At 35.0% G+C, this 27,770-nt stretch overlaps 1 protein-coding gene across 2 annotated transcripts in view; it reads right to left on the reverse strand.

The window, feature by feature from the left end:
• The window catches only part of ALCAM (activated leukocyte cell adhesion molecule), a 211,234-nt gene that overhangs the window by 166,563 nt on the left and 16,901 nt on the right, over positions 1 to 27,770 (reverse strand). The window lies entirely within an intron of this gene.

A 27,770-nucleotide genomic window follows, 5' to 3' on the forward strand; every position in this document is an offset into this window, starting at 1 on the left:
TTGCTAATCTTTCTGACTTTAAAATATGAAGTAATATTTCTGATTTTTAAAAAATTCCCCAAAAACGCTTTTGTATTATGCATATACATATGAAACAACTGGTTCTCTTTCTCTGCCCTTCCCATTTCCCACATACATATCCAGTTGGTTAGAACAGTGCCAAGAGCTGTTGCAGACACACAGTAGGCACACAACAAGCTTTCATCTGGGGGGGGATGAAATTAAATTTATCTTCACTATGTGACCTTCTTCACAATGTGACTATGTGGTACTAAACTTATTTGCATGTCATTATTATTTACTCATTTCTCTAGGGAAATTTAATTTTTCAGAACCACCTGTTTATTTTGACTACAACATACTGTTAAGTCTCAGATTGGTAGCAACTACTTCAACTGGAAAAATAAGACTCTTTTGGGACCACTTGTAATTTCTAGTATGCTGCATTAAAAAAATCATTATAGGAAATTTTATTATCATCAACTTTAAGGCCTAACAAAATTTAGCACTTTATATTCATTTTCCTTCTTACCTCTGGACTCTCCCTATCAAAATGACCCTTGAAACATCACAGTTATTGGGCTCCTTGTAATGTGATTTGGTGCATCACTTCCACCAATTCTCAAGGCAAATGTAATGCAGCTCTCTTTTGACTTACTACCTCATTTTCCCATTAGTGCTCTAGAAACCTTAGTGTTTCCCTGACCTCTGTTTTTTGTTTGTTTGTTTTCATTTTTATTAGTTATGCCTTATATAGTCCAAATTTAACTACTTGTCACAATTTTCTGAAATAAGGATTGAAAAGAAGTGGTGCCAATCTGAATTTGACTCAGATATCAAATTCCCTGTTGAATTTAAACACTTAGCAAAATTATTGCCTAAATTCAGTTTCTTTGGCCTCACTGTAACCTTTAAGGAAGTAATAATTCAAGTGTTAACACCATGTTTTATTTTACATTTTTGAGAGACATGATGGGAAGTTTACTATTTTGTATATATAGGTATTACATGGTAATTTTTCATCTTATAGCACCCTCTTTTAGGGGATTCTAAAATTCTGAGGTCCTGTAGATGTGCTGGAATTTGGGGAAAAAGGGAAATGATCTCAAAAGAAAGAATATGTCAACTGTTCAAAGAAACACAGAAGTAGAAATTGATAACAAAAGTTTATTTGTAAGAAAGCAAGAAAATGGTTGAAATCAAAGAGTCGGTGAATGGCAACACATAAGAAATGTAAGGAAATGTTCTAGGGTTTGATATAAAAAAAAATAGAACTTGGGAAAAACTCCATTTCTGACAAGTAGCATATTTTTGGTAGAATGAATACTTGGGAAACTCAAGAAACTATAGATACAATTGAATACATAAAATATCCATCACTAGCTTTTGTCCTAAATATGTTTTTTGTAACACGCACCCATCATTTGTATTTTGGTCATAGCTTTCTAGTGCTAAAACTCTCCAAATTCTGAGGTAGATGAGCCTTAACACATCAAATTAACTTAGTAGCAAAACCAAGCAAAACTAACCAAATGAAGAAAAAAAAAAAACCCACATCAGAAGGAAAAAAATCCAATTCCTCAACCATTACAACCCATGCTTTTAAAAAAAGTTTGCTTTATGAAGTGAACTTGAACTGTCATTAATTTTTTTTAATATCATGGTAGTGCAGACTGATTGAAAGAAGCACATCTGCTTGACTGCAGATTGAAGAAGAAGTGGTGTCATACTCAACCTCTCAGCTGTTTCTTAATGGAGAATTAACTTCAAAGCTTTTTGAACATTTAATTCTCACCCTAAAGCTAGTCAATGTACACAGTACCCCAATGTGAGAAACAAAACTTTATTTTAAAATGGACAGCTGGGATCCCTGGGTGGCGCAGCGGTTTAGCGCCTGCCTTTGGCCCAGGGCGCGATCCTGGAGACCCGGGATCAAATCCCACGTCGGGCTCCCGGTGCATGGAGCCTGCTTCTCCCTCTGCCTGTGTCTCTGCCTCTCTCTCTCTGACTATCATAAATAAATAAAAATTTTTAAAAAATAAATAAATAAAATGGACAGCTGATAAAGATTATATTTTAATATTCTTAAAATCAAGAGTTACCTCTTCAACCCCTTTATTCTGTTTTACCTTTAAAAAATCAAGTAAGAGATATTCTCAGAACACACCTTTGATTTGCATTAAAGCTCATACACAATGAATGTAAAGATTTCTGTGAGAAAGAATGATCATAGCCATACATCAAAAAAGGAAATGAGAATGAAACATCTCTTCACTCAGGGTGAGTCAGCACCAAAGCAGAATATAATCAGGCCTCTGAAATTAATCAGGAAAATAACATTTTTTTCCTGGTATTTTTAACTACTAGAGCACCCCTTCTCCTGAAGTTATAGCAAAAAAAAATAATACTCATTCCCACAAAATAAAAGGTGGAGTAATAATTCCTCCATTCCCAGAGACACTAAAATGGCTCATCATCAATCATTCAAAGAATATTGACAAAAAAGAGGGAGCAAACTGTGTTCTTTATGTCCTAAGAGAATATACAATAGCAGGGCCTGAATGCTTCACACTTCAAAATCAACTGACACTGTTTCAGAAGAACAACTCTAAATAGAAATGGGAAAAAGAAGAAGTAGCATTTATAGAAAATACACTATGTTAAATGCTTTACATATGTTACCTTATTTAACTTTCATAACCATCATGAGGAGAGTATAATTATCTCACAATTTCCTGATTTAAAAACAAAACAAAACAAAAAAAACCCTGAGGCTAAACAACTCATTCGAGATATCAGTCACCAAGTCATCAAGTGGGATTTGAGTTCAGGTCTGTATGGTTAAATCTATTATCTTCTCACTATACTTCATTAATTTCATCCTTTTTTTAAAAAACTAAATATCTATTACTCATCTATGCTTTGTATTTGGGCAAAGTGGTGAAAAATATCGAACTGTCACTGTCCTCAAGGAACTTAATCAATTGGAGAACACTAGACCTGCAGTAAGTAAATATGACACAGGGAAGGTAGTGTAAAAATGCTAGAGTTAATAATAGGTTGATGGGGGTAGAGTGGAGAAGGAGGAAGATATCAGAACTTCTGGGTAAAGTCTCAAGACCTGAAGAGTAAAACTTAGCCAGGTGAAACAGGAGCTTGAGAAGCAGAGGAACTAGTGTGTGTCAAGGTCTTGGATGGGAGAGGGATAGGCAGACTTGGGGAAATAAAGCAAGTTCAGTAAAGCTGAAGCGTGGGTACAGAGGAGACAAATGACACTAGGGAATCAGGGAAAGAACACATGGTGCTGGGATTTTCTTATCACTCATACCAAGGATGTGTGATATTCTTTAAGAGGTTCTGAGATGTGATTGAAATGTTTTAGGCAAAGTTAATATGATCAGATTTGAATTTTCTAAAGATATATCCAACTATAATATAATAAACTGTAGGTCTACAAGAAAAATGTAGGAAATGAGTTAGGAATCTATTTACAGTAGCTGAAGGAAGAAATAATAGTGGCTTAAAGAGTATGGATAGGTATACAAATGGAGAAAATACGTTGAGATGCAACAGATATCTAGGAAGTAGAATCACAGAATTTGTTGTTTGATTGTAGGATATGGCATATAGAGATGTGTCAAGGATAATTCCAGATACTGGTTTAAAAATTGGTTGGAGGGGATCCCTGGGTGGCTCAGTGGTTTCGCGCCTGCCTTTGGCCCAGGGCGCCATCCTGGAGTCCGGGGATTGAGTCCCGCGTCAGGCTCCTGGCATGGAGCCTGCTTCTCCCTCTGCCTGTGTCTCTGCCTCTCTCTCTCTCTCTCTGTCTCTCTCTCTCTCTCTCTCATAAATAAATAAAAATAAATCTTTAAAAAAAATTGGTTGGATATGGTTGGTGCCACTTACCAAGATTGGGAACACAGGAGGAGGAGCAATATGGGGCAATTTCAGAATAATAATATTGTTACTGTTATTAATAACGATGATGATAACAAATTGTTGAATCCTGTGTGGCAGAAACTGGGCTAAGTGCTTTATATGTATCATTTAATTTTCTTACAACCCCGCTTTCTGAAGTACAACCCTCCCCTTTCTGAAGTAGTTATTCTTAGTACCTCAATTTTTTAAGTGGAAAAATTAAGCACTGAAAAGTTTAGTAACTTACACAGCTGGTATATACCAATGCCAACTGGATAGGATGTAAGAGAAGAAGTATCAGAGAGAGATTAAATGCTGTATTTGGAAAAAAGTCAGTTCAAGGTATTGCCAAAGTCTCCCCTTAATGGTCTAAGGTCCTACAGGGACATCCTAATGAATGTATTCTCCAATGGAAATCACGAGTAAGGAGAGTCCACATTACATCCTTGAAAAAGAGAGAGTAAGGTCAAGTGGAAGATGACAGATGAAGCAGAGAATCAGAAGCCAGGTAGAAGCTAATGGAAATGGGCCAAATTTGGAAACAAGCAGGAGAATTGGAAGACTACCCCAAAGAGCATTACCTAGTACATCTGCCTCATCTGTTGGCAGGTAGAGAGTGCATGAGAGTGGGTGGTTGTCTTATAGAGATGCATTTAAGAATATCAATAGAAAAATAGTAAGATAAAATAAAGCAAAACAAAACATAAGCTGACTTTAGGTCCAAAAGTATCTTAGTTATTGACTATATTTTAACTATACAACCTATAGAATGACAGTAAAACCTATAGGATGAATGTTCTCTGTAAAGTCTGCTGGTGTTGTATCAAAGAAAAGCTACTGATAAAAATATAACGAGGACATATCTTTGGACATGTATTTGTAGAGATGATTTATAAAGAAAGAGCAGGGTGATGCCTGGGTGGCTCAGCGGTTGAGCATCTGCCTTTGGCTCAGGGAGTGATCCCGGGACTCTGGGACTGAATCCCACATCGGGCTCCCTGCATGGAGCCTGCTTCTCCTTCTGTCTGTCTCTGTCTTTCTCATGAATAAATATATAAAATCCTAGAAAGAAGAAAAAAAGAAAAGAAAAAAAGAAAAGAAAAGAAAAGAAAAGAAAAGAAAAGAAAAGAAAAGAAAGAAAGAGAAAAGGAAAGAAAGGAAGGAAGAAAGAGAGGGAAGGGAGTGCAGGGTCTAAGACAAATATGATAGGAAAAACACAACACATAATTCTATCAATAATAACTAAAAGAATATACATTCAAATAAAACTAATTTATAGAGGGTCACTTTGATTCAATATACTCATTCACATGGCTTCCCTAAGAGAACCAATAAATGTTTCCATGGCTGGCATTAATGTGACTCTGAGGCTAATCATCAGGTTGTTTTCTTAGGGGTATATCTGCAAGCTGTTGTCAGTGGACATAAATTTTCATTTCCTATGCAAAGCTGGTCCTGGGGGGCTTATTATTTAGTGATCTCTGCTTATCTTACACTTTGACACAATCTCTGCCTTTTCAAAATTTAATTCCAAAGCACAGACCTAGAGACATCTATAAGATTTATTTGTTTCAGGACAACCATATGTTCTGTAGTTCTTCTTTCCAAAGAACTTTATCTCAACTAATTAATCCTTAAAATCTCTCGGAGACCAAGTGATGAAGGCAAGTAATTCATGTTTACTGAGAAAGAGCAAATTTAGGCACCTTGCCCAGAGACTCTCAGTAAATAAGTATGGAAAAATGGACATCCATCAACTATTCCAACATGTTTTTTAAAGAGAATATTGCAACATTTTCAGGCAACTAGCCTGACAGTTGATGCAAAATAGAACTTTACAGAGAAGCCAAAACTATCAGAGCTGACATGGATCTTGTTGGTGCTCTACTCATACTGCTCAAGATCAGATCAAGTTTGCCTCTTGCTCTTACCTTTACCATAGCTTCCTGAATGTTCTCCCTCCTTTCACTCTCTCTTCTCTGAAAATATATCATAAATACAGGCATCGGACTCGCCTTTCTCAAACACAAGTTGGCTTTTTCATTCCCCCAGTCAAAAAAGCCTTTGATGTGTTCACAAAATATGCTCCACAACACTCAGCCTAGAATTCAAATCCTTGTTCAATGTAATTACAACTTAAGTTTTGAACTTTGTCTCCTACTACACTCTGACTTAGTCCATTCCTTACAAATAAACACAAATACACACAGGCACACACACACACACTCACACACACAGCCTTGATTCTAGTTCCATTAATATACTCTGAGTTTTCTCAAATTTGAGTTTTTGTTCAAGTTGTTTTCTAGAGTGCCCTTAAACTGTACAACAGCCTTCCCATCCTTCACAGGTCAGCTATATAAGAAGGCTACCCAATTCATTCCAGTTAGAACAAGTCTTTATTTCTCCAAGCTCATAGCTTTTGGAATCTGCATCTCCTCAAACACTTTAACTGCTTATATTACTCTGTTTTTTGTCCATCAATGAATTTTGACTCTCTCACTAAATAGCAGAACTATATCCAATTTACATTTATCCTCCTCATCAACATTGGACATGATGTTTTGCATATAGTAGGGATTAGATTTTCTAAATTGCACTGAAAAACTGTTTGATAAATAACATCACAACACATGTCCATTTTAGGCCTAAGGAAATTTAATTACTATATAGCATTTTCCTCCACTTAATGAGTATAAAATTTCACCCAAATACATTATACATTCTATTTTCTAATTATCTTTCTTTTGTGTTTCTTCAATAAAAGAGATTGTAATTAAAAGGAAGCCTACAACGATCAAACACATGTTGCAGTAAGGAGGAGCTACAGACACATACTATTCAGTATTAAGCTCTATGTTAACATGGGAGATGCCTGACATTGTCATATCTATAATTTCAAACAATGTATCAGTCAAATGTCAATTCTCTCATTTTACAAATGACAATTGAAGGTCAGCGATGGGATAGGAAACTTCTCCTGTGCCCAGCTATTAAGTGTCAGAGCAGCAACTAGAAGTCAGGTATGTTTGACTATGGAGTCTAGACATGTTTTAAGTTACAACACAAATCCCCAGTTCTGCAAGATTGTAACGATGTGAAAATGTATACAAAGGAGATGAAGAAACTATTTTGTATCCTGATTTATACAGCAAATTTATACATAAATTAACATTAGAATTACTATACAAATAGGCCATTTCTATAACTGTTTAACCTATAATACTTAATCTAAAATATATAGTGCTATTATCAGATATATTTTAAATTATATAATTATAAAATATAATCTTCACTGACATATTAGACATTAGTCACTGTGCCAAGCATTTCATTCACTAATTAATTTAAGCCTCATAAAAATACTGAGGTAAATGCTATCATTATGTACATTTTACAGATGAAATAATGGAAACTCAAAGTTGTTATTAAACTATCCCAGGTTGTATTGCTAGCTAGTAGCAGAACACTGATTTAGGACTCGACTTACTGGAATGGCAAGATATATTTCCTAACTATATGCACATATTCATACAATCCAGGCAAATCTTAAGCATCTGAAAATGTTAAATTTAGATAAACCTTTTATTATTGCTTTTCATATAATGAGGAGTATATATGCATGAGATTTATGATCATTTATTTTAAAATGTTTCTTAAGGAGGAATTCTAATTAATACTCATTAACACACCCATCAGCTCTTATTGAGTATCCAATAAAAAATATTAAACATACTGGATAAACATTATTATGTATTTCATATTCCTATCCACACTTATCTCCTAGCATTTTCCATGATTAGAGGGCTAGGGAAAATTTTTCTTAAACTAAACAAAATCATCATTTGTTTTCTGCTCATGTTGACTTCTGGTACTATATCTAAGTCATTTTTCTTTGGAAGAACATAGCACTTAAGGTTGTAAATCATCTCATGTGTAAAGGAAACAATATGGCACTTTAAAAAATACAATTTTGAATTAAAGTTCAGTATTTCCCAAACGTAAAACTATAAGATTAATAGCTTGCATGAAAACAGGTGCTTATGCATCACTAATTTTACTGGTTTTAAGTACAAAATCACTCTACTTTGTTTTACCTCTAATAGTGTTACTGAGAAAAAGATATATTTGTTTAAACTTTGAGGACATTTCATATTAATTACAATGATACAATTCAAACATTATCTCCCATGAGTTCACAATGGGAGTAAAGCACAATTGCCTCTAATGCATCAGGACCTTCATATTATTTTCTTTTGCCAGTCTTCAAGGTCTTTAAGGTAGAATGCTGAAGGTAACTGACGTTCTAATTATTTGGACACGTGGTTCTCTTTCTTCCATTATGAGTACTATTCTGAGACATTAAAAATTTACGAATCACTTTATAAAATCATAGGTCTGAAAGGACTCTAGAGGTTCATCCCTTCTTTCTCCAGGTTTTACTCATATCATCCTATACTGATGCCATTAGTCCTGATATTAAATGTCTTCAGGGGAAAAGATCCCATTTCTTCTTCCAGCAATGTTTCAGTTTATGAAACGCCCTTACCACTATGAAAATTTTCCCTTTGTTCCTGTTTACAATATAAATTCTCATGTGTGATTAAGTCATTTCTTATACTTTTGATCTTCAGGGTAAATATGTTTTATTCCTACATTTTAGGTTATATTTCTCTCCTAGGTGATAAGAACCCAAACACAGAGGACTAAGAGCTTTCTACAACGTTCTGCTCCTCAGCATCAGTTGCTGTCTATGCCACGTACTCCAAGAGTCACTTGAGGACTTTTACTGCCTGCAAGGCAGCATCGCTAAGAAGTCCTTGTTCAGGTCTCTTCAGATGACCATCCAAGCATCTCTAAACTTTGAACGTTGCATACCAATTTCCCCTTTAGCCCTTTGCTGTGTTTGATGAATAATATTCTCATGCATAATATCCCATAAAATGGGAACAGCCCATGTTATAAGGACTATCATGAGAATTAAATTCGTTAGAACATGTACAGAGCTTAGAACTGTGCCTGGCACATGATAGTCAATAAATGTTAGCTATTCCTCCTGGTGCCACTGATATCAGTCTTATTACTCCTACTACTGTTGCTGCTGCACGACTACTACTTCTACTGTTACGATTAGTACTACTGCTCTTCTACTACTACTATTACTTCTTTGATTCCTCTCCTGCTGACACCCTGATAGATGAGCTTTCTTCTACCAAGTGGAGCATCCAGAGTGAACTGGAATGCCTTGGAGGGTTGGGGATCACCTCTTCCCAATTCCCAGCTCCTCTCAACTGCACAGTTGAACTGGGTTCTCCTGGATCCCATGACCTCTAACACAATTATCATCCACCAATTGACAAAGACAGTACAACAGATTTATACAAATGAGGGTCTCCAGGTTTTCTGGCCCTTCATCCTTCCTGGGATCTTTGTGACAGTCTGTCATTTTGCAAAAGCTGCATTAACGTCCTTCCATTAACATGAATAATTGAAAGTTTGCCTAATAGAAATATCCTTCAATATTATATGATGTTTACCAACTCCATTAATGGTTTAGGAGAAGTATTGCACGCAAGTATGAAGAAAATTACAAAGAGAAACCAAATATTAAATTTCTCTAAAAGACTTATAATGGGAAATATTACACTTTTTCTCTGTTAAATTGATGTCAAAGAAAATTTTCAAAATACTTTTTCATGACAATTCGTATTTTCAAAGTGCCCCACAATCACTTTAATATTTATTCTTCAAATAAACTCCATGGGGGAATATGGCATCATCAAATATTGCTTCACAGATGAAAAGTCTAAAGTGTGGATATGAAGCAATTTAAGGATGGGTCAAAATGTGATTAGATTTCACAGTCTCTGAGTCACTAGCATGCTGTTAAGTGAATTGAAGCCTGCCTGCCTCAGGAAGGTAAACAGAATAAATGAGTTAGCATTCAAATTTACAAATAAGCCAAGAGTGGACCATAAACCAAATTAGTAAGGCCTATTTCCATGGAAGCAAAAACAATATTGGGGTACACATGCACGTAAACACCATACAAACACACACACATACATACACAAAGAAGTGAACACTAACTCTTCTGCCATGATTGGCTTTGAAGCGAGTCTCTCTGATGGATTTTATGGTGTTCATCACAGCAGACACTACCTCCTTTCCTCCAGCTTAAGACAACTTGCCTTTGTAATTTCTAACGCGGCCTGTTCAGCCTGCTGTTCCCATTGTGCTAATTCTGGGTGACCCAGATTGGCAACCTTGGAGACTGAAATTGCAAATGGTACTGCTGTTTAGAAGGCCCTGTTACAACATCAAAGGCGACTGTCAGGATCAAATAAAGCCAGTAGTTTAAAGTCACAAGTGCTAAATTCAAATTCATGTAGGTATCACTGGCTTAAGTATAGAGATCATTCTGGCTTAATTCATTGTAATCATATAGCTCCTGTTGGCTGGGTATGGCATGATCATCCACTTATTGTACAGAGAGGAAATACCTAACAATATGACAAAGTACCTAAAACTGACATATTTCTTGACAGAAATTCCCACTGAGTATAATTGAAATCACCAGATTACCTAAAAATAAGTTATTTTACTTGCTTTCCGTATAAGCCATCTACTTGAAACACATGAGAGGGAAGTTTGGCAAAGTATTATTTTTATCACCTTAGTGTTTGTCATTATCCCATTATCCCAGAATTATATAGTTGTTGTTCCTCTTTTCTGTTTTTCCCTCTTAAAAAGTAGTTCTCATTCATGGCTACACATTAGAATCAACTTCAAACTTAAAAAAAAAAAAAAATGATCCCTCGGCCCCTGGCTTCTTATTTAATTGCCTATGTTGAAACTCAGGTATTAGTATTTTTTAAAACTTTCAAAGTGCAGAGTTGAAAACCACTGCTCTAGGGGCATCTACTTTGCTTCAGAGCATCGAAGTCATCTGGTCATATCTAAAAATGAGAAAGGCAGTGGTCATTAAAAGGACCACAGGAAAAAAGTGGTAACTTTACATAATTTCCTCTACCTAGTGTGAATAATACCCTCTGAAAGAGTTGGAATAATTTAAGTTTTTTAGACACACTATAGGTTTATTGAAAGCAGGGCCTACAGCTGTCTTGGTTATTACTGTATTTCCAGGTATAGCTCCTTATTAGTAACATAATAAACCCTGAATAAAAATTTACTAAACAAATGAATGAACAAACAACATGGATAACCACCATGAATGTATTGGGAAGCAAAACATATTTCTTCTGACAAAAGTATTTGAATATTATCTTCTCCTGAAAATTCTGTCCCACTCCTCTGTTGCTGCTCCTCAGTCAACTCTGAAGGAGCTTCCCAGGTACTTGTAAGCATAAGTCAGCAAGTCATAAGTCTCAGTGGTGCTTCATCAAATATAATATATAAGTTCCAGAAAGATAACTCATGTCTCAATTTATCATTTAATGTCCAGCTCCAGTTATCTCTATTCAACACAGAAGGGAACAACCACTGACCAGGATGTGGATCCTCCTTGAGAAGTCAGTTGTCAATTTCTAAGACAACATCAATGCTTGCAGCAATTCTTCATCATAGTCTGATTAAGGTTCCACTCCTATGGGAAACATCTCACACGTGCTATATAATTCTGACTGTTCAGAGATTGTTCCTTTTTCCTTCATGGTAGTTTGCTCTCTTTTCTTTAATAATAAGAGTCTTTAATAATAGCTCTCATTAATGAGAACCTAATGCATGTATAAAATGCTTTAACACACATTTAAAAAATTTAATGATCCAAATAACATCATAAAAAGGTATTACCTTCCTCATTTTAAAGATGGGAATAAAAAGATCAAAAGGTTGAAGTACTTTCTCAAAAGCACATGGCTAGCTGATGACTAGACAGGGATTTAATCCTTGATCTGAGTCCAGTCTCTGAGCAAGCTTCTGTTCTCTTCTTGCTCACCCAACAAATCCCACCATCACCTCCACTACCTACCACCCTCCTGTCTTCAGAATATCTTCCATTTGAATATTTCTTTAATTCTGACTGAGAAGAGTTCTTCCTCTGTATCAAACTTCTGAGGGCCTTTTACTATTTACTCATCTCTGAAGCTGTGACTGAAAAATGTTAAATATTCTTATTATCATTGTATTACTTTTCTGAATCTATCAAATTACAGAAGAGCAGTAACGAAAAAAATATATATATATGCAAGGGATACCCTATGCTGGGTATAGCTACTATGAAAAATAGTACAGAGATTCCTCAAAAAATTAAAAATAGAACTACCATATGATCCAGCAATCTCACTTCTGGGTATATATCCAAGAAAATGAAAAAAAAATATTGGCACTCATCTCTTTATTGTAGCACTATTCACAAAATAGCCAAGATATGGAAAGTAGGCAAAACAACTTACTGTTAGATTAATCTAGTGATTTCATTTATACTCATTGGAAATTTCTATAAAAAAATATGCCAATTCAAATAGACATTTTGTCATATAAGTTTCTGTCAATAGATGAGTAGATAAGGAAGATGTGGTATATATAATATAGAGATAGTGCATATATATGTATATACATGTATAGTGCATTGCGTGTGTGTGTGTTGTGTGTGTGTGTGTGTGTTATATATATAATGGAATATTACCTGATCATGAGAAAGAAGGAAATCCTGCCACGTGTGAAAACATGAATGGGCTGGAGGGTGTTATGTTAACTCAAATAAGTTAGATTGAGAAAGACAAATACTGAATATCACTTTTATGTAGAATCTAAAAAAGACAAACTCAGAAAGACAAGGAGTAGAGTGGTGGTTGCCAAAAGTTGGGGGTGAAAGAAAAGGGGAGATGTTGTTCAAAGGGTATAAACTTCTAGTTTTAAAATGTACAAGTTCAGGGATCTAATGTACAGCATGGTGATTATGGTGAATAATACTGTATTATATACATATTGCCAAGAGTAGATTTCAAATATTCTCATAATAAAAAAGAAATGGTAACAATGCGACAGACTAGAGAGGGTAGCTAATGCTACGGTGGTAATCATCTTGCAATTTATGAGGTTACATGTCAATTATATCTAAATCCAGCTTAGGGAAAAAAATGATACACTGTGCTTGATCAGTCAATTACCAAAATGTTCTCCTTCAACACTATTTAATGAACACTAAAAATTTCTATTTTAAATTTTAAAAAATTGTAGTGCACAAAGATGCTTTGTTTCTGTACGTTATTTACAAATTAAATGACATTTAGAGCAGATGTCAAAAAATAATTTTCCAAAACCTAATAATAAACTTCCATTTACCAGTGGCAAATCAAAAGTTTTCTGGTTTCTGTAGATATTCTGTAAGGAAAATACTTCACCTTCTCATTGATGGTCCAAAAGAGAATTTACTTTTTTCATTCTTCCTTTATACTGTTAAACGCACTTAGGTTAACTTTATCAGCCTTCACAAAAAATGCAGTTCTCTTTTTAACTATTACGCTTTTAACTTCAATTATTTGAAAACAGGAGTAATGGCAACATAACAAATTTGATATAAGAATAAAGATATTGACAAGTCAGTAAGAGAAAGTAGGTGAAGGTAGTAGGAGATAGGCTAGGGGGATTTAGGACAATGTTTGCTACTTTTAAAAATCAGTGTTTATATAAAGGGTAAAGGGATACAGCCTGTCTGCTAAACAAGTTAATTTTAACCAGTGAGTAAGAATACTCTGTATTCTTAGGCCAATGGCGACTCTGCTGAAAGAAAGCCAAAGTTTTCCAAACAGAGTGACCCTTGTTGTCTTTGTGTGAACTGACCGGCTCTTTCAGATTTTCCAAGGAAGGCAAATTTTCATGGTTTGGGTGGTCTAAAAATCTAACCTGCAAGACTGGACCAGAAGCACAAAACTATCACAATATAGAGATAGTTATAAGATAGAGAAATTGATATCAATGACAATAACCAAGTATAGTCTTTTGCTTATTTCATTCATTTTCTTTATGCTGAAATCTAATAAGGACAAAAGATTTTCAGACGGTAAATATACTTAGGTCTAATATGTGTATATACACACAATAATATATACTTACTGTAAATATTTCTTGTTAGCTACTCTAAATTGTTTTAACCAGTGATTTGGCATATGGATAATAACTAAATTAATATTCAGGCGTAGTGTTATATTTTTATTTATCTTTTCAGATTTATAGTTTAAAAGGGAAGATAAATATTGTAAATATAGCAACAATGACTATACTAAGCCTCAAAATGATAACAGACATGCAATCTCCTTTGAAGCTAAAATGCTTAGAACAAAAACAGTAAGGTCAGCAAATACATACTGAAATGTATTAGGTACCATGACAGACACAAAAATAAGGTGACCATTGTCCAAACTTTATCTGAATAATTTCTGTTGAATCTAAGATGCATTTATTTTTCCAATGGAAAAGACCATCAAACTCAAGAAGCATTTATTAAATGTTAAAGTCTATTGCTATCTGTGTTTAAGGGAATTTCAATATGCCTTGTAAGAAATTCACATTGGAAGCTGTGTTTCTATGTACTTTGGGTGAACTGCCCAAAGTCACTTAAAATTCACAAGGGAAAGGATTGAGAAGCAGGACAAAATAAAGGGAGTGTAAAGGTAGTAAAAAAAAGGGGGGGCAGGTGGTGTTTATGAAGGCTAGAAGGCCTTTCTGCTGCTCTTGGCAGAAGAAACAAAGTGAAAGGCAATCTCCAATACTAAGAAAAATGTACACATGAATTAATGGTGATTAAAAATTGGTAAATATTACCAGCTTCTTTATAAATATCTCTCCTAAACATGCTATGTTTAATGGTTTAGGGTACAAAAGATATGACCAAATAAAGAACCATGAAAGAAGCTTTCATACTAGGAAAATAATTTATACAACAAACACAAGTGTAGTCATTCCAGCTGGCATGCTGCTATCCATCTTAATTATTGCAATAAATGAACCGCTGGCCATCACTTTTAAAAGACTATGGAAAACTGGAGGTTTACCAAAAGATCAAAAAGAAAAGCTTTATGTTGAAATAAAGTGATGATTAAGTTAGAAATCAGGCCATAATGCTGATTATACATTTTTATACATTGGGATAAACAAGGTAGCTTTATCTTTGAAAATTACATCTATGTGACTTTATAAATCTCTTGCTCATTTGATAAGCAATCACGTAATTTGTGCATTACACACACATCAAATAGCATTTACAGAAAACATTTTTACTACTGGAAATAAGTATAAAAAGGGTCCTGCAGTGGACATGGGTGGGCAGAGAGTAGGCTGGTAGACAGACAGCATTGCCTTCCTGTAGCACAGCTGTTCACAAGGTGGGGTCCCAGGAGCAGCAGCAACAGAAACATATGGAAACTTGCTAGACATGCAAATTCTGGAGCCCACATCAAAAGTATTGAATTAAAAATTCTCAGGGTTGAGCCCAACAATCTATGGTTTAGCAAGCTCTCCAGGTGATTCTAATGTGTGTCAAGTTTGAGAATCACTGCTCCACTGAAATAAGTTTCATAGGACCATATCGTGTTCCCTGCTGTATCCCCAGCACCCAGCCTAGCACAACAGCTAAGCCAAAATAATATATATTTGTTTAATGAATTAATTAAAAAGAAAACCTTTTCCTAAAAAAATTTAGGTATTTTTAGTGTTGGCAAATAATTTTATTCATAGAACAGAAGTTAAACTTTTTTAAAGCCTTCATTAAAATGGGTGAATTCTTACTTAAATTTAGAGTCAGCTGGATTTGAAAAAACCAAAATGTTCTTTTAAAAGGTATAGTGAAAATCATTATGTAGTTTTAAATTTGTGTATGGGTAAATTCATATATATATATGTGCACAACCTGCAAAAGATATGCTTTATTTTTCAAAATCATTGTTTATAGAAAATGAAAATAAAAACTTGAAAAAATAATAGTATTTGCATCTGCGAACTATAAACTTACATTGCCAGTTAAATAGGGGAACAAATGCCAAGAAGAAAATTTATGAACCTCAAGGGGAGAGTAATGGCCATCATCATTCCTCAAAGTACAATTTTCAGAGACATGCTTTTATTGTACTTTTTGTTTGAATTATAAACTTTAGTAGAAAAATGAGAAATTGGGAAAGTAATACATTTAAACTCTAACATACCATTTGATATAGCTTCACCAGAAAATGTTACTTTAAAAAATTAATTCATTTGCAATAGGAAACCTGTCACCATGAGTTGAAAATTGTCTGAAACTCAAACACTTTAATGCCACCCAATGATATGCATAATCTTTTTATAAATATTATTTCACATGCTAACATGTAACAAAAGAATTGCTAAGAAATTAATCCAGAAGGCATGATCTTTGGAAAGAGATGGCAGCCCATAGGGAGACAATCTATTTTCCTGGATGCCTTCTCTAGGGTTAACAAGGCCAACAATTGCCAACACCATGAGCATCAGGGATAGGGGGAAAGAATCAAAGAAACAGAGGACCAGGCAGTGGAGAAGATATGGTTCCATGATATTTTAACTCCTAAACAGTAGATATTGCTGAAAAATGCTCAAAATTTAAGTCCACTGCAACTCCACTTAATGACTCAACTGTTACTGATGCCTTTCTCCATCGCTTGGTTTCATTTTTGAAGAAGCCCAACAAATCCCTAAGCACTCTTTCTCCATTTCTTGGCTCCTCCCCTTCCTCCAATTTTAACACTTTGCTCGATCAATCCCCATTTGCTTCCTAGTTTAGTTCTGCCCCTTTGGCTTGCTCCTTTTTTTTTCTGTTCGGCTGCATACATATGTAGATCTCTTCTATTCCAAAAATCCTCAAGAGGATCAAACCTCTTATCTTCTTAACCTCCTATTTCTCTCCCTATGATCATCACTAAACTTCATTCTCTGTCTGCATTGTATGTCAATGACTGCAGCGGCTGTGTCTTCTTACACTTTCTGAATACAGATAAGATAACTTACTCATCTTTATACTTAATAGTTACAGGCAATGACTTGCTTAGAGTGGATGTCCAATAAATACAAGTTAATTAAGTTAAATGAAAAAGTGCTATAGTATTACCTTGCCTGCCTAGTCCTTTCTGTTACCACATCCTCAGTTTTCCTGAAAGTGCAGAAAAATCTGCCAACTTCCCCTTCTACAATTATAGTTGATTGGTCCCACATCCAATCAACTGACCCAAACGGAACCAGTCAGATTTTTTTCTGTGCAAATTTGGAATCAAAGTAGGCAAACCATGACAGTTACTCTGTTAGTGGAAGAAAACTAAATCCAGGAGCTATAGACCACCATATGACATTATAATAAAAATCTGGTAGTCTACACAGAGAGTGAAGAAGGCACATAAAAAGAAAGAACTGAGAAACAGAACTGGCAGCACTCATGCCTTTGATTCTAATTAGCTCCCAGGTCCAAAGTTCTGGCTATATTATCTCGCAAGGTTAGACAGATATTATATAATTATTATATTAGATATATTACTATATAAAATATATTAGTAAATAAAATACATTATAAAAAACATATTATTATTATATAGTCTTCATTTTTCTAAGGCTAGATCCTGTAGACTAGATCCTATAGGTCACTGTAATAAAATATCCTAAATAATACAGGTACCAGAATCATGGGTGTATCTAGTTATTTGCTTGTAACTTAATAAAAGAAAAGCATATATCCATAGAAAATAATCTAAGTAGAAAGCTAATGTGGGAAAGTCACTTGAAATCATATAGAAAAAAATGTATCACATCAGTATACACAGAGAACAATTTAGTAAGAAGGTATGTGTACATGTGAGAAATGGAAGCCTGTTGCTTTGGATTTCTACATTTCTGTATATTCTCCAAGGACAGAAGTTTCTTTTTTTTTTTTTTTAATTTTTTTTTTTTTATGGTAGTCACAGAGAGAGAGAGAGAGGCAGAGACACAGGCAGAGGGAGAAGCAGGCTCCATGCACCGGGAGCCCAATGTGGGATTTGATCCCAGGTCTCCAGGATCGCGCCCTGGGCCAAAGGCAGGCGCCAAACCGCTGCGCCACCCAGGGATCCCAGGACAGAAGTTTCTAAATATTTATTATACTATATAGGATTAGGATAATGTATAGAACATCATCCTAAAAAAGTTCCTTTGAATACTGTTCAACCTTAAATGTAAAATCATACTTCCTTGTGATCACTAACCATATTTTTTAAAGCAAAGATATAAAGAGTCCAAACCAACCATTAAAAATTTTTAATAGCACAAGTCCTTTGTCAATAAGTTGGCAGGAAGGTCATTGAATAAAAATATAAGCTTTGGGTTTAGTATTTGTGACATGTGATACATATTGTATTTACTCTGCTTCCAATTATAATATCATGAAAAACTCTACACAAACCATGGTCATTATTACCTACCCTGCATTTGTTTCACCAATTATAAAATGTATTTTCCACATTAACGGAAAGGATAACTATATAGAGCAAAACCTTACCAGTCTACTATGAAGAATTCAGAAAAAGCAAAGGCAATCTCTGCAAGCTACTGAATTATTATATTACTTTCCAAAATGTAGTCATTGGCTTGCCACACTTTCTGTAAGGCTGCAGTTAATCTTAAAATGAAAAAAAAAAAAAATCACTTCCCAGACTAAATAAATGCATGAGTTCTGGGAGGCCATAGAGCTGCCTAGTTTTAAGTATACTTAATGTAACTCTGAAATAAGAAAAATAATCTTCAGTGACTCCTGGGTGGCTCAGCAGTTGAGCATCTGCCTTTGGCCCAGGGCGTGATCCTGGAGACCCGGGATGGAATCCCACATGGGGATCCCTGCATGGAGCCTGCTTCACCCTCTGCCTGTGTCTCAGCCTGCCTCTCTCTGTGTCTCTCATGAATAAATAAATAAAACCTTTAAAAAAAGGAAAAAAGAAAAAGAATTTTCAGGAGTACTTTGTGGAATATGTTTTATATCTTGCATTTTCTTATAAATAGTGATAAATTTCTTTTTAAAAAGTTTTTATTTAAATTCCAGTTACACAGTGTAATATTAGTGTCAGGTGTACAATACAGTGATTCAACACTTTCATACATCACTTGGTACTCCTCAGCATAAGTGCCCTCCTTAATCCCCATCACTTACTTAACTCATACCCCCAACCACCTCCCTTCTGGTAACCATCAGTTTGTTCTCTATAGTTAAGAAGAAAGGGGGGGGGGGAGTGATAATTTTCTCTAAAAAAAAATCCTCTGGGACAAAGGTCAGTTTTCCAAAGTTTGCCTAAGTTGAAGGAGTCAAAGAAAATCTCTGAGGCTTTAGTCAATGTAAATGGCAGCAAAGCAGCAGAAAATGTTCTATGGGCTTCTTGAAGATGGAATCAAGGATTCAGAAAAGCCTAGGCATCTGTGAGAACAGTGGCTTCCTGACCATGACTGTGTATGTCTGCAACATAAAACTAGAAATGTCTCAAGATGTCTGTGCTTCCCCTTCCCTGCAGACCCAGTTAGGTACTGACATCTCAGACACAGACAAGCATAGGTGGTGAGTCAAGGGTGATGGGCACACAGGGAGCAAAGGAAAACTATACAGAACCTATTGTCCCAAACTATTCTCTACTTTCTTCTTAGTGGGTTCAATTATCTAAGGATTACCTTTAATTCTTTTCAGTTTAACTGTTTTACATGCTGTTACCACACTTGCACACTTGGTCAAAGTGTCATGGTGCCCTGGCTACTGACAGAGCATTCATGAGGAAATGGATTAGAACTATACTGTGAAAACACACACCTTTTTGTTTGCTCCTATAGCTTCTGGATTACTATTGCAGTTTGAGGGGATTCATAGTGCCCTTCATTAACTATTCAACCCAGTTCATAAATTTAAACCACTTCTACTTAAATAGGTCTGGCTTCCATGCTTGACAGTAAGGTCAGTTTAAATACTCTGGAATTGTTGATTATTTACAGGCAGGTGTTCATTATATTTCTAAATTTAAAACAAACAGCAAAAAAAAGTCACTCCCTTTCTTTAGTATCTTTCTTTTATTTTTATTTTTATTTTTTTTAGTATCTTTCTTTTAAAACATGTTTACAGGGATCCCTGGGTGGCGCAGCGGTTTGGCGCCTGCCTTTGGCCCAGGGCGCGATCCTGGAGACCCAGGATCGAATCCCACATCGGGCTCCCGGTGCATGGAGCCTGCTTCTCCCTCTGCCTATGTCTCTGCCTCTCTCTCTTTCTCCCTCTGTGACTATCATAAATAAATAAAAATTTAAAAAAAAGAACTTTAAAAAAATAAAAATAAAAATAAAAAATAAAACATGTTTACATATGTTTCAAAGTCTAATCTCTTATAAATTAGCTCTTAACTAGCTGTAAATTAAATCTCAGATATAAAGGAGGACCTAGAAATCAGAACAATTTGGATTTCTAATGCCAAAATACAATCTAAAAGTAAGATACCATCACTTGGATGGCCAGAATCTAAAAGAATCATTTTATGAGTGACCAGAAAAATGCCAGAGGCAAGAGCTACAGGGAGATTGTGGCCAAATAGAGTCTTCTTAAATCAAAGGAGCTATAAACATGTTTTTTATGAATCTATACTCAAAAAGAATCAACCCTGACGTTGCAAAGATTTCTAGGGTTAAGTCTGTCTCACAGAATTTAGCCCAGCTAAATTCCTCTACTGAACCTCTAACAAAAAGATCTAATATTCTACTTCTCTAAGCAATCCTTAAATTAGAATCACAAAAATGTTTTACTTATAGATATCTATGCTTTGAAATGTTTTATGATTGAGAAAAATAATTTACCAACCTAATTTTTCTATATTCTGTGTAGTAACACTATATCCTTGAAATTATGAGGTGCGAAGCATTCAATACACCAGGCAAAAAATAATAATGCAATTATTATTTTTTAATAATACAATTATTGTTGGCTACTTCCTCAAATTTAAAATTACCTATATCTAGGTTAAGCTTAAAATTAAAATTTGGATGAATAAATTCCAAATCATGCAGAAATCTTAGGTGCATTTTCATAGAAATGAACAGGAGGTTTCTTTTTTATCCTGTTCTTCTATACCGTATTTTTATTTAAAACGCAGAAATAGGGATCCCTGGGAGGTGCAGTGCCTGCCTTTGGCCCAGGGCACGATCCTGGAGACCCGGGATCGAGTCCCACATCGGGCTCCCGGTGCATGGAGCCTGCTTCTCCCTCTGCCTATGTCTCTGCCTCTCTCTCTTTCTCTCTCTGTGACTATCATAAATAAATAAAAATTAAAAAAAAAATTTAAAACGCAGAAATATAGTTCTGGAAGATATCAGAAATTAAATAATCCTAAATCTTGATAATGTTTATTTATGTAATACATCTATATAATGTATTTTATTTATAGACATGACTGCAGTAAAGTTTCCTACACACTGGTTCCCCAAGTGTCTCCAATTAGACATCAGAATACACAATGCTAACCAAATTTCTCTTCGTCAGGAATTAGCAAAGCCTACTTGTACTGTGAATTCCAAAAGTAAGTATAAGTATACACCATTTCGCAAATGAATTTGATCATGGCCTTATTATTGGGATCACAAGAATTTGGGAAACATTTCTCTGGGACTACTATGCCACCAGCTGCTAAAATAATCCATTCCAAAACATGATTCAAAAACCTTTGGTGTTAAAATATCATTACTGATACAAAATTTAAATTCCTTTCATTGTATGTTTTCTTCTCATACTCATTTGTTAGTCATCACAGGTGTAAATCTGTTAACTATATGTTTGAGCAATCTTTCACAAGTCATCAAATAGGCTTACAATTTTACATTTGTAAATCATTTCAAAACACCAATCAGCTAGCAAACTCCGCAATCTCATCTCAAATGAGATTTAAATTTAAATGTGGACTGATATTTCATTAAATGCTAATAAACATGAAGGATCATTTTAATTCCAATATGTTTGTAGGTTTACTATAATAAATCAGAAAACTTTTATGTGCCAAAGGAAGGGAAACAGAAGGAAGGAACATACAAAAATGAGTATAATCGGCATTCAAAAATTTCATAATCATGGACAGGACTATATATAATTAAATGTCCCAATTTTTTTAAAAAAACATTTATTTTTTTTATTCATGAGAGACACAGAGAAAGAGAGGGAGAGAGGCAGAGACACAGGCAGAGGGAGAAGCAGGCTCTTCACAGGGAGCCCGATGTGGAACTCGATCCTGGATCCCAGGATCACGACTTTTATTTAGCAGGAATGGAAACAGGCATTCAGATCCAGGAAATAGAAAGATCCCCCCCTAAAAACCAGGATCACGACCTGAGCCAAAGGCAGGTGCCCAAACGCTGACCCACCCAGGCGTCCCTAAATGTCCCAACTTCTTAATTCAAAATAAGTAAATTACTACTTGGGAGGTGTATCTCTTCTACAGTTTTGGTAATAGCATCATTGTTACAATTATCTTCCCACTAGTAGTTTATTTAAAAATAATCTGCACATTATAAATAGTCACATCACAGGATGAATGATACAGTCAAAAGAGTATGTGGTTTTTTATAATGGCTTCCCAGCTATGTCCTATCCCTGTTTCCTCCTTTCACAGCCGTATTACAGGTTCTTGTATATTTTTCAGAAGAAACTATCAACTTATATAAAAACATATTAAATGATAATATCTGTTTAAATATATTTTCATGCAAATGAGCGCACAATACACACTGTCCTGCCATCTCCTTCTTACTATTCAACCTTATAAATAAATAAAATCCTTAAAAAATATATATTTATTTGATAGAGAATGTCAAGCAGACATCACACTGAGTGTGGAGCCCAAAGCAGGGCTCAATCCCATGACCCCAAGATCATGACCCGAGTGGAAATCAAGAGTCAGAGGCTCAACAGACTGAGGCACCCAGGCACTCCATCACCTTATATTTTTAATAAATAATAGAGAAAATTGTAGTGGGATAATTTTCTACTTTACATGGTATTTTTTTTCCTATTTTCTATTACATTTGAATATGTGTCATATTAGAAATTTTCTTTTGGAAGGTACAGTTTATTAAAATATTCAGTTTAGGGGCCCCTGGGGGGCTCAGTCAGTTAAGCATCTGCCTTCTGCTCAGGTCATGATTCCATGACCCTGGGATCGAGCCCCACGTTGGACTCCCTGATGGAGAGGGGGGTCTACTTCTCCCTCTGTCTCTGCCTCTCCCCTCTATTTGTGTTCTTTCCTATAAATAAATAAATAAATAAATGAATAAATAAATAAATAAATAAAGCAAGCCTTTTAAAAAATATTTAGTTTAAGATGTTGACAGTAATGGCAATACTAATAACATTTCCAAAGCCTATACTACTTCCATTTATTTTGCTAATCACTTTACCAAGATTATCTCACTTAGTTCTTTCAACAAATCTCTGATGTAATTACTGTTATTCCTTTACTATTATTTACAGATAAGGAAATTGACAAAGAGGTATCACATAACTTGCACATTTAAGTAATTTATTTCAGTTATTCATTCTTCCTCTTTCCTTTCACAAAATCCTTAATATGACCATTTAGTTTATACTATCTAAATCTTACCTGTAAAATCTCAGGGCTTTGAGCCCTCAAGAACAAAAGACCCAGAGGGTGTGGTTAGAACCATTTTGGAATCCAATTACTAAGTTCGAAATATACCCATTTTATATTTTAAAAGAAAAAGAAAGAAAAGCTCAATTTCATAAACTAAAATAGGTTTTTCCAGAAGAATATTTCTTCCATCCAATATTAAGCTAAGGTTTAGATTCAACATCCCAACACTCAAAGATCATAGACCATTTGAACCAAATAAGTTAGTTTCTTCCTATCACTTTACAGATAAGAAAAAGCATTTATCAATATTTATTATCCTTTCATACTCAACTCTAAGTTGAAAGAGACATCAGAAAATCTCTGACTAGAATATGGAATATATAGAAAATACCCCAGATTGACGAGTGGCTATAACATCTTGTAACTCTATCAGAGGGAGCAGTTTCTGACTCTTGTCCAAAAGGAGCAAATTCAAAGTCAAGAAACCAGCTTTTTCTTTCGGCAGTTGAATCCTATTTTGTTATTATTGTGGAACAGCTGTCTATGGAGACAGGAACTCAAAGATCAGTATCCTCATCACAACTATTAATTCATCTCTCCCCTTCTTCACAGCACCTGTATTCTATAAGGTTTAATCAACTTTATTGTTTTTCTCCTGAACCGAATTCAACTTCTCGGTATCTTTATTTAAAATAGGGAGACTGAAATGAAATATAATACTGTGCTCTTAGAAAGTTTATTCAGTGTTGAGTAAAGTACAAGTTGTATCCCTCTTTGTCTATCATAATTTCACACTCTGTTAACACTTGCCTATGTTGTTATTTTTTATTTCTATGGCTCAATTATTTTATTTATGGTCCACTGCGACTGGGAATCTCAATCTGGAAAATGTTACATGGCTAGCTCTTAATCGAGCATACTAAAAAGAATAAAAGAAGTATAAATCACACAAAAAGAGACAATGCAATAAAATCACTTTTATTTGGCAGTGGAATAAAATCACACAATACTCATAATCACATGGAGGGACGCCCACTCAGTTCTAGCCTAATATCGTCATTGAATAAGCAAAGAAACAGAAATAGAAAGTGACTAACCACCAAAGTCTTAGGGCTGCTGACAAAGGCAGAATTGAAACCTGAGGCTATTCCCTTTCTGATCATGTGCCTCATTTGCCAATGCTCACTGGAAGTCACACCTCACTGAGAAGGAAAGTTCCTGATCCTGGTTATTGCTATTGATTCAATAATGATAAACCAAGACTTTCTACTAAATGTTTTCCTAGTTTAATCACAAAATAATAAGTTAGTAGAGTGTATGGAGTGTTTGAATGAGGCCTGTTTTCCTTAACTTTTTTTTTTTCATTTTATTTATGGAAGAACTATATTGAACAATGCCATTAGGTGGTTAAAAAGTCCTCACTGGATAGGTGCCTAGGTGGTTCAGTCAGTTAAGTGTCTGTCTTGGGTTCAGGTCATGAATCTGGGGCGCTGGGATGGAGCCCCACATTGGGCTCCCTGCTCAGTGGGGAACCTGCTTCTCCTCTGCCCCTACCTCCTACCCCCTACCCTCTATCTCCTACTCATGCTCTCTCTCTCTCTCTCAAATAAATAAATAAAACCTTCAAAAAAAAATCCTCATTGGTTCTGTGAGAATCTATGTTTATTCTTTAAAAGTTGGTAGTACATTTTGTATCCTGCAACATCCAAAGGAAAAAAGCTAAGAGATTGTGCAATATTTCCAGAAGGCAAAGTAAATAACCAACAAAAAAGTAAAGTAAAAAATGATCTTATGCTTGAAGTGTTTCTGGGTTTTGTTTGATGGTTTTTTGTTTTTTTTCTTTTTTCCTTTCTGTGGGTGGAGAAGCCTATTTTATTTTTATTTCCGCCTGCCGTTCTATAGCAAACTCATTTGGAAGCTCAGCCTGTTTGACTACTAAATACTGCTATGGAAAATGTAATTACTCCTCTGCTATTCTTTTTCTCATATGGAGAAATCTCTAAATTTCTATTTTAAAAATGAAAGGAGTCAAAACTCAAAATTAGTCAGTTTGAAATATCATTAACACTTAATATGATCTTAACCAAAGTGAGATTGAAACTATTGGGAAAATCCATGTTTATTGGGTGACTTGCTCATGGTACCTTTGATGTTTGTTTTCACATTAAAGGATTAAGTTCAGAAGGACAGCATTCTAAACATTGGAGACTGTACTTGAAGAAGGAATAAAATGATACTAATCATTTAGTAGTTCCTGAATTAGAGCTTTGTGGGAAGCAATTATGCTTCTCATAAATGTGCCTAACGCGACAGGAAAAAATACAACATACCTTTCCACATGAATTTAATTTTTTAAAGATGAAAACCCACAACTCACTGAGGAAACAAGTAAATATAAATATATTTAATTTAATGTGATGACAGGTGAAGTCTAGGTTTGTCAGGACACAGATTCAATATCTAGGGGTAGAGAGTATGGGTAAGGGGTAGGAATGTAGGCTGTGAGGAAAAGTCTTACAAAATCTAAGCATGGGGAATAATGTCCCTAGCTAATGAAAATGGATTTCAAAAAAAAAAAAAAGAAAAAAAAAAAGAAAATGGATTTCATTGAGCTTTGTTTGTGAATAAACCTAGAAAAAGACCCTGTAACTAGGACCAAATCTCTAGTTTATGCTGGCCTTGAATATTTCTATTCAGTTGGCCCATGCATGAACCATTGTGCAATTGATTCCAAACAGATGTACAGGCACCTGTTCTAACCAGACATTTCACTGGTTCATTTTTGTCTTCCTAACTACGCTTTCCAATATCCATTTCTTGTTCCTTCAAATTTGTTCAGTCATCAGACTTCCCTTCCTAGAATTTGAGTAATCACCCACTTATCTCTTTCTTGCACTCATTTCTCTAATTTTAACTTCCTCTACAAACTTGGGAAGTAAATTTATTCTGGCTCTAGCCCATTCTTTGGGTAAAGGGAAGGAGAAGCTCAATGCTCAAGTTCACCTCAGGCACACTGATCCCGGGGTTTAGAGCAGATCATTCAAGAGTATATTAATTATACTCTATCCATCTGTGGGGGCGATTTCAAAAACACTGTCTTACTACATTCTCATCGGCTCAGGCATGAACCCAGGAAGACAAGCCTTCTGCACTTCCCACAGATCTGAGTGTACACACATATACCCAGTTGGAAACTGCTACATGGTATATTTACTTAATTTTATCATTAAATGATATTCCCTACTATTAATTCAAATTCAGTTTATCTCTAGAATTTAGCAAACTAATGCCATTCAGATTCCTAAACGATGATAAAGAACCATGAATTCACATTGTAGACTTTGACAAGGACTGCTAAATTTGGTCAATAACTCTCAGGATTTCAAGAGAGCTTTGCATCAAAATTTGTCCACAAGAAGTTTCTAGACAGTCATTGCTCTTCCCCCTTCAAGATAAGAAATTCAGCGACTATTACTAGCAGGAGAGATCCAAATTTGGAATTACTAGATTGTATTATCAACTAGGGGTCTCAGCAACGCAGAAAAAGAAAAAATGTTTTATAGTACAATGCTACTGGTCCACATAAATAATCTGTGACAGTTTATCTTTTTATTTTTTAATAGCAATTTCCCTTTCATGCTACTTTCCAGGTCTTGTCTTTCTCTTCTTTCTGTAGAGAAGTCCACTCATTTCCTCCTACACCTCCCTCAGCAGAACAATCTATCCTCTTAAACATCACTTGTCCTCTCCATTTACAGAATATTCATTTTTCCTGTAATCACATCCTTTATCATAAAACTTAACTTTTTAATCCTATAAACACAGAATAAAATAAGACTTGTTGATGATGAAAATTATTTCACCACATTAACCATGGACTCTGTTTCCATAGAAAATCGACAGCTCAATTATTTATATATTGTCTTACATGTTTGTGGGACGATTATTTTGTAGGGTCACAACACCGTTAATGTGAAACCTGTATTAGATGCTAAGAATCCCAGAATCCAGGCAATATTTGTCATATGAATGGACAACACTTTTTCTAGTGGTAAAAGAAGTCTAAAAAAATTGTCACGTAGCCTATTTGATTAAGCCAGACTCTTGAGAGGTTGTTGGTATGGCCCAACCAGTTTTACATATTTGAAGAAAGCGAAAGTCCCATCTACTTGGCTTTTATTTGATAATATCTTTACTCTCCCTCCTTTTTTATGCATATGCCATACTGCATTCAAAGTCCTATAATGAAAAGGCTAAAAGTGAAAT

This window comes from Nyctereutes procyonoides, unplaced genomic scaffold (assembly GCF_905146905.1).
Source record: "Nyctereutes procyonoides isolate TBG_1078 unplaced genomic scaffold, NYPRO_anot_genome, whole genome shotgun sequence".
In the NCBI taxonomy this organism is placed as follows: Eukaryota; Metazoa; Chordata; class Mammalia; order Carnivora; family Canidae; genus Nyctereutes; species Nyctereutes procyonoides.